Source organism: Bison bison, unplaced genomic scaffold (genome assembly GCF_000754665.1).
Source record: "Bison bison bison isolate TAMUID 2011002044 unplaced genomic scaffold, Bison_UMD1.0 scf7180017864237, whole genome shotgun sequence".
Classification (NCBI taxonomy): Eukaryota; Metazoa; Chordata; class Mammalia; order Artiodactyla; family Bovidae; genus Bison; species Bison bison.
The window spans coordinates 1,973,805-1,983,057 of NW_011494809.1; positions in this window are offsets into that span (position 1 = coordinate 1,973,805).

Genomic DNA, 9,253 nt, shown 5'->3' on the forward strand with positions numbered 1-9,253 from the left:
TGCTGGGAGGGATTGGGGGCAGGAGGAGAAGGGGACGAGAGAGGATGAGATGGCTGGATGGCATCACCGACTCGATGGACATGAGTTTGGGTAAACTCTGGGAGTTGGTGATAGACAGGGAGGCCTGGCGTGCTGGGACTCATGGAGTTGCAAAGGGTTGGATACAACTGAGCGACTGAACTGAACTGAGTGACTTTCAGTTTCACTTTCTGTCCACCAAGGATCATGACTCATAAATTAATGATTGATTTACCTTAAGGTCAGAAAGATGTTTTTTTGAACAAGGGAGGAGTAAACATAGATTAGAAATGATTATTAAAATTATTATTACAAGTAAACATATATTACAAATGAATTTTTAGAACATTTTGTAGTTTGAAAAAGAAGAAATTTCTGTTTTGAACCATAGAGATTGACTTTTGTGATTGAAAGACAAAATAGTTCAGAGATAAGATGAAGTTAGCAAAAATTTATTTTTAAAAAAGAGAAGACAGAAAAAAATATAAAGTTATATTTGTATAACGCTGCTGCTGCTGCTAAGTTGTTTCACTCATGTCTGACTCTGCGACCCCATAGACGGCAGCCCATCAGGCTCCCCCATCCCTGGGATTCTCCAGGCAAGAATGCTGAAGTAGGTTGTCATTTCCTTTTCCAACGCATGAAAGTGAAAAGTGAAAGTGAAGTTGCTCAGTCGTGTCTGACTCGTAGCAACCCCATGGACTGCAGCCTACCAGGCTTTTCTGTCCATGGGATTTTCCAGGAAAGAGTACTGGAGTGGGGTGCCATTGCCTTCTCCAGATTTGTATAATAGAAGCTACTATTTTTCTTAAAACATAAGATGTTTAAAGCTGAATAATTTTAAAATAAAATTTTAAATTTAACAGTTTTAAAAAATAAAATATCAATGATATTCAGATATTAAGTAATCAACACATCTCCACTTCATCTCACATTGAATAAGCCTGGCTTCAAAGGCAATATTACATTGGAAATTAACCTTGCTATAGGAAAATCACAGTGGTCAAAGCTGACATTTGGCATTTCAACAAGAAAGGAGGTGGGGGATAATTGCATAAGCAGATTTCCTCTACTCTGTCATATGCTGAATAAAAGCTACACCGGCCACTGTCCTTTGTGGCTATATGGAATGTATATTTGAATTTTATCATGAGATTTTCCAATCTGTCATATATTCAGTTCTGGTGAGACTGGAGAATTTAGTATAGAGGTGTGTGTGCGTGTTTGTGTGTGTATGTATGTTGTCTGAAAGGGGTGGTGTGGGCGTAACTAATATCAGGGTTGGATGGAGAGGTTTGACGGTCCAGAAATAAAATAGAAAAAAAAAGTGAGAGTAAAGAGGCTCTCTAGCTTGTGATATAGAGAAAAAGCAGAGGCTTCAAGGTCTCCTGTGAAATTAGAAACAGCCTTGCAGGATGAGAGAGGGAGGAGCTTAACCCAGTGGAAAGGCTAGTGAGAAAACTGTTCCTTCCCCCTGTTCCTCTTTTCAGTGCAGAGCCATTGCAACAGCTGAGGATCTGACCAACTTTAGAAAACAAAGGATTACTAGATCGGCCATTTTAATTGCATTGGTCAGTAAATTCAGTATAACAGTGCCTGATCTAACTTTTAACAACTGTCTTTCTTAATCAACAAATGTTTTAGGTGGAGTGACTGGTCATGTCTGTTAAAATTGTTGAAACCAGCAGCAATTTTTCCAATGACTTGGAAGATATAGATAGCTTAAGATGGCAAATTAAAGAGTTGAGAGTCTTGTTAAAGAGATAAGACTCATCTCAGTTGTTGTTCAGTTGCTAAATTGTGTCCAATTCTTTGCAACCCCATGGACTGCAGTATGCCAGGCTTTCTTGTCTTTCACTATCCTGGAATTTTTTCAAACTCATGTCCATTGAGTGGGTGATGCTATTTCGTAAGATTCTATCATGATTAGAGTTTGTTTTTATAGTCAGTGATACAAAGAAATGCCCAGGTTTTCAGTTAACCATGTTAGACCAGGTTGCATTTTCAGGAACATAGTTTGCCTGGCTGGAAAAGCAGAGTTACAGGATGAACTATCTAAAATGAAAAGAAAAATTCAACTCACAATCATTTACAAATAAAGATCAAAGTGAAGAACTTTTTTTTCTTTTTTTCAAGTGTAGGAGCAAGACCTTAATCTCAGAAGGGCCTCTGACTCTGTTTAGTGTTCTACTGTTGTCATTTCTAAAGTCTTAATACTTTTTTAAAAAGTGACTCCACATTTTCATTTTACACTGGGCTCCACAAATTTTATAACCAGTTTTGAAGCTGTAAGATGTGTAAGAAAAAAAGATCTTGATATTGAAATTATGCTTAATTTTCTTTTTTTTAATCATTTAATCATTCTTAATTTTTGACATGTAGTTGATTTATAACTTTGTGTTAGTGTCAGGTGTACAGCAATGTCATTCAGTTATGCATATATATGTGTATGTGTGTGTGTGTGTGTATATATTCTTTTCTATTATATGTTATTACAAGATATTTAGTATAGTTCCCTGTGCTCTACGAAAGGTCCTTGTTGATTATCTATTTTATATATAGTAGTGTGTATGTGAGGAGAAGGCAATGGCACCCCACTCCAGTACTCTTGCCTGGAAAATCACATGGACGGAGGAGCCTGGTAGGCTGCAGTCCATGGGGTGGAGAAGAGTTGGACATGACTGAGCGACTTCACTTTCACTTTTCACTTTGATGCATTGGAGAAGGAAATGGCAACCCACTCCAGTGTTCTTGCCTGGAGAATCCCAAGGACAGGGGAGCCTGGTGGGCTGCTGTCTATGGGGTCGCCCAGAGTTGAACACGACTGAAGCAACTTAACAGTGTGTATGTGATAATCCAAAACTCCTAACTTTTTCCTCCATTTCCCTTTCAGTAATCATAAATTTATTTTCTATGTCTGAAACTATGCTTAATTTCAAATTATCATTTTCAAAATGATGGAATTGGCTTCAAAAATACCACTCCTTCCCATATCTAACCATTTATTTCTACTTATAAAATTAAGGAATTCCCTGGGCTTATTTTTGAAATGGTATTCTGATCTGTGTTGAGGGGAAAATAAGACAAGAATTATGACTGTAAAATTTCATTAAAATATCCTCCTTATACACAGTAGCAGTTCTTTGTTTGACAGAATACCAGAGATAAAGTTGTATGACCTGGATATTTCACATTCACTTCCTTGTACCAAGCAGGGAAATTGGTTATTGCATTTTCCAGGAGATTGAATTGTTATAATTATATTGCATGTTATAATAATATTTAAACAGCTCCCAGTGTCTGGCGGGTGTTTATATTTTTTTTTTTTCTCAAGGGTTTGTGAATGTTGTTCTACCCAAGAACACTTTGGTAGCAAGTTGTGGGAATGTTTAGGAGTCTTTGGGAAGGGTGGTTCCTTGACCTACTGAACACAAAAAAACATTCAAGTAAAATAACAAATGGGATAATGTTCATTTTCATGACTAAGAAAGCCACTTTTATTATCATATAGATTTTGTTTTTATCAAATTTAAAGAGACTAACTATAGGCATTTTTCGCTGTGATTGAAGGTAAAAACTAGAAAGTGACATTTTTGTTAACTGGGGGGAGTTGAAATTAACTTCGTCTTTATCTGAAGATCCACACTTGCTTCTCATTCTCTCATTAAAAAAAAAAAAAAAAAAACTATATTCTGTTGATTTTATTTCTGAAGCATCCTTTGATCTTTCTGTTCCTTATTCCAGCCACCATCATCTTGATCCAAACCAGATCCACATCTAAGCTAGACTACTGGTTAACACTGGTGTCCATTTCTTTCAATCTCTTCTCTCTAATGTATTCACAATGCAGCTGATGAGATCCTCTTAAGCCACAGATCTGATCAGTTGACTTCCCTACTAAAGTTAAACAACTAATGTGTTTTTTATTCTGCTTGTAACAAAATCCAAACACTGCAGTTCTCTATTTAACCCCTATCTCATACCCCTCATCTTTTATCATTAATATTTTCACATTCTATTTTCTTTCTTCACTGAAAATTACAGTTTCCCAAATGTACTATACATTGTTTCCTTATTTAAAAAAATATAAAAGACTTTTTGTCAATTCTGCTTCTTTTTTTTGCCTCACATCCACCCAAGTGTGGCTGACTGATATATTCTCTTCATATATCCATTCAACTAATATTAATAAGCTTTTCAGCTTCTAGAACTTCAGAGGCACTGTGAGGAATGAGAAAGAAAATCCTTTGTTGTATGAAACTTATGTTTTAGTGATTAAGATATTAATAAAATAGGAAAAATAATATAATAATGTCTGGTAGTGATTAGTTGTCTGACGAATAGTACAATCAAAATAGAAGGTGATATTTTTGACTGATAATGAAGATGGATTTTCTGAGATGTTTACATTTGAATCTGAATGTACAAAATGTGCCAATTAAAATAACAAATGCATGAGCATTCCTGGAATAGGGAACAAGAAAAGAGACAGAAACTGCAAGTTACTGTGTTATCAGAATGAAATAAAAACAGGCAAGAAGGGTTAAGGAATGTAACTCAGCATCCGACTTTGTAGAAACTGGTAGGCCAAGGAAAATACTTTAAATTTTAGTCAAATGTAATGGGGAACTGCTGATAGGATGAGATTGGGATCATCACATGACATTTTTAGGTTTTGGAAACTGCCTCTGACTCCTCTGAAGAGAATATACTGCAAAGAAAAAGTGATAGCAGGGAAGCCAACTAGAAATTAGGAGTTCATTGCGGGAGTCCAGGGCAGAGATTCAGGTGGCTTACACGTGAGGAAGGTAATTAGATTTGCAGCAGAATCCACTGATAGAGTTGAAATTTAAGAGAGCCAGGCATTATGAGGGACCACAGGGTTTTTGACTGATAAATAGTAAATGATTGTAACACTTACTGAGAAAGAGATTAAAAAAAAAAGGGGGGGGGAAATATTTGTGGGTGGTGAGAGACATATTACATACATCAGTTTAGAACACATGAAGTTTAATATTTTGTTGCAGAAGCTGGCTACACACTTATTAAGCCAATATTTTCTTCCTGGGAATAAAGTAATACTCTACTAGCTTACTTGCATCTAGGTTGGTGCCTAAAGTGTGGGAAGAAGTCCCATAATCCACTTCTGACCTATTTATTTTTGTCTCTATGTTCCTCTGTCTCTCTTCTGAAGACCTGGAAGTAAAAAACTACATACAGAAGAGGAAAACCGTGGAAGGGGTGAGGAAAGCTATTGTGGATGCAGGAGGGTCTTGAGTATATGCTATAGTATATCAACCAGGGTTGATATAACACTACCAAAAATACAGTGATATGAACAGGTAAAATTTGATATAAAGAATTGTTAGATTAAAACAAAGAATCAGAGAATCAAAAGTTTGGTTAGGAAGAATTAAGAGAATTGTAAAGCAAATATAGGAAGTAGTGCTTATCCCTAGGCTGAGATAGAAAAAGGAAAGAAATGCCTTCATCCTAGGACTAAGACCCAGATTTATTGGAGATGTCATGAATTTGGCTCATTGAATGTAAGAGAATAGATATGGTCCTGCTTTGGCAGAATGTGATGGAAATCCACTATTTGGACCTTTCTAGGAATATGGCCTCTAGGGTGTCATAAAAGGTTGCTCACAGTAATATAGCTCACTGAGGATATTTTGCTATTAAATCTTCCAACAGAGTTGCCAGGAGAATCTCCAGGTTTCTTGATGTTGCTCACCAAAGAATTGATGCTTTTGAACTGTGGTGTTGGAGAAGACTCTTGAGAGTCCCTTGGACTGCAAGGAGATCCAACCAGTCCATTCTAAAGGAGATCAGTCTTGGGTGTACTTTGGAAGGAATGATGCTAAAGCTGAAACTCCAGTACTTTGGCCACCTCATGTGAAGAGTTGACTCATTGGAAAAGATTCTGATGCTGGGAGGGATTGGGGGCAGGAGGAGAAGGGGACGACAGAGAATGAGATGGCTGGATGGCATCACCGATTCCATGGACGTGAGTTTGAGTGAACTCCGGGAGTTGGTGATGGACAGGGAGGCCTGGCGTGCTGCAATTCATGGGGTCTCAAAGAGTCGGACACGACTGAGTGACTGAACTGAACTGAACTGAACTGATGACTGTTCAAATCACTAAGCATATGCAGGAGAAGCCGTCCACATTCTAGGTAAGCACAAGAAAAGCCATGGGCACTGCAAGAACCTATTAAGAACTCACTGGAGTCCCCAGATTTCTTCCTTCTAAAATGTCTCTCTGATGCCTTTTGAGAACAAAGTTTAGCATTATACCCACAAGCAAAGGAATAATAAAAGGCCAGTACAGTTTTCAAAGATCAAGATATTGAGGGTCAATTTGGAACTGAGGGAAAATAAATTGATTACAAAACATTATTTCATTGTCTTCTAGCTTACTGGGTTTCTGACAAGAATCTGGCTGTTAGTCCTGTCTTGTTCTCTGATTAAAATGTTCCTTTTTTCTCCCTCTGATTGTCTTCAAGATACTCTCTTTGTCTTTTGTCTCTAGCCAGGAAGATTTTATGGAGGCTGGGGTGATATTTATTTTATCCTGCTTGGTGTTCTTTGAGCGTTCAGAATTTGTGGTTTGGTGTCCATTGTTAATTGTGAAATATTCTCAGACATTATACCTTCAAATATTTTTGGTCTCTTTTCATTCTGAGAATATAATCACATATATATTAGGGTCTCTGATATTGTCCCACAACTCTTAGATGCTCTTTTTTCCTTTTTAAAATATTTTCCACTCTTATCACTTTACATTTCAGTTTGGGTAATATCTATTGATCTATAGAGGTCAATAGATCTCTTATTGATTTATTGATCAAGTTCTTTCATTCTCTCTTCCATTGTGTTGAGTCTACTGATGATCCCATGAAAAACATTTTTTCATCTCTGATACTGTGTTTTTTTAATTCTAGCACTTCCAACTGTCTCTTTTCAATAGTTTCTATCTTTTCTACTGAAACTAACTCTTTGATTTCATGTTCTCCTATATTTCCATAAAAATCTTTAACACATTGGCCATAGTTACTTTAAATTTCTTGTCAGGTAGTTCCAACATCTTGGCATACCTGAGTTCAGTTATTGATTGTTTTGCTTTTTCTGAGTATGTTTCTGAAAATGGCAACCCACCCCAGTATTCAAGCCTGGAAAATCCCATGGACCAAGGAGCCTGATGGGCTACAGTCCATGGGGTTGCAAAGAGTCAGACATGACTGAGTGACTTCATTTCACTTATACCTTGTGTTACTATTATTTTTTTTTTTAATTTAGATGTTATACAAATCAGTAGAGACTGAGATAAAGATGTTGTAAGCCTGGAAATAAGCATAAGTTCTGCTAGTCTTCTGATAGAGGCTTTGAGTTAGTTTAGATAGGAACTGAGCTGGGTTTAAAATTTGTCATTGTTGTTGCCATCATTCACCTTTGTGTGCTGTCATAGGCTTCAGTTAGTGTAAGTATTGGTTTGGAAGGATAAAGTATGTTCAGTTTTTAATTTTAAGCCTTCTTTTGGCTCTGTGCCTTGGAGTGGATCTCTTTGTTCATTCTTCTACCTCTCTTGCCTGTTTCTTTTTCTTTTTATCTTTTTTGAGCAGTATTTGTTGTCTTGAAGATTGTTAGCTTGGTGGTAGAGGCTCTGAGGGAGTGTATACCCTGTTATTCAGATTCAACCTCTGACAGACAAGCATCATGTTCCTGAATCTTGGGGGTTGAGCCCTCTCAGTTCTCCTGCCCTTCCCTCATCTGTAGCCATAGGACCAGCTTACAATCTTGTTCTTCAGCTTTTTCTCTCTTGTTCTTTTCTCCTTTCTCCCAGCTACAATGACTTATCATCAAGGCTTTATGATAGTAAGGCTTGTGGTCTTTGCCCTATCTATATAAGGCTTTGTTCTATTATGGAGGTAGGGAAGAAGAGTCTAGACAGAATTTCATGCCACTTCTGCATGACTGCCATTCCCAAAGTACCTCTGTACCACAACAGGTACTTTTTAAGATTGTTACAAACTTTCTATCTGGTGGCATTTGTGGATAAAGAGCCTATTATCTCCCAAATTCTGTTGTTCTCAGGTTTTCATGCTGTCTTGTTAATTCACACTTGCCTTTAACCAAATTATCAACTCTTATAACTTGACTCTTTACCAGTGTCTATTGCTTCTTCCCAGGATAAGAACAAGCTTGTGTCAATTCTGGTCCCACAGCTATCAACTCTAGATTTTGGGGACAGTTGTTTGCTCTCCAAATTCGGGACTCTAATTGGTTCAAAAAAGTGCATGAATTTTAAGTTAGTTTGAGTCTTTTCCCATGTGTTATAGTGAATCTTCTTCCATTTCTGCAACCTGGGCCAGAAGCCCAAAATCCACATGACAGGCTTTAAACTAAATGCTAAATATATACATAAGATAGATAGAATGGATTTCTAAACATTAAGAAAATTCAGCATGTAAATAGTATGACAAATTACATAATTTTAAAACATATTGAGCAATGCAAGATAATGCTTATGTATGTATTCGTATATTAAAAGTGTAAAAACAGATGGAAGAGTCCACGGCAAATTTATGGTAGTGATTACCCCTAAAGGAGAAGGTAATACAATTTTTAACTTTATTTTCAGTATTATATTTCTTTTATTTAAGAAAAATCACTTTAATGTCCAACTACCATATGAAACAAAGTATCCCTAAGGCCAAAAGCATCATCTCTTCCTGATGGTATACCACTATGAGCTTAATTAGTAGTTCAACTATAGTTGCCATTCTGCAGTCAACAGACAATTGTTTTTAATACTCTGTAGTGTTGAATGGATTCCAATTTTATTGGCATAGACCATACAATAATTTCTTATTTCTATTTAATGCTCAAGCTTAACATTATCCCAATAAATTTCGTGGGGTTTTTTTTTTTTTTTTTTGATTCTAAAAAGGATAGAAAGGGAGCATTTTTTTTTTCCTGAGAGCATACCATAAGTACAGTAAGTCCCCTACATATGAACCTTCAAGTGGCAAATTTTCAAGGATGTAAACATGTATTCATATGTCCAATCACATGAGGTAGTTAATTCACATATCTGGCTTACATTGTCATATGCATACAACTTCTACAAGTGTTTGTGCTTTTGTGTACTTTACTGTACAGTACTGTATACAGTACAATATCTTTATTTGAAACACAGGATGTTCAGAAGCAAGCATAAAAGCAGTGGTCA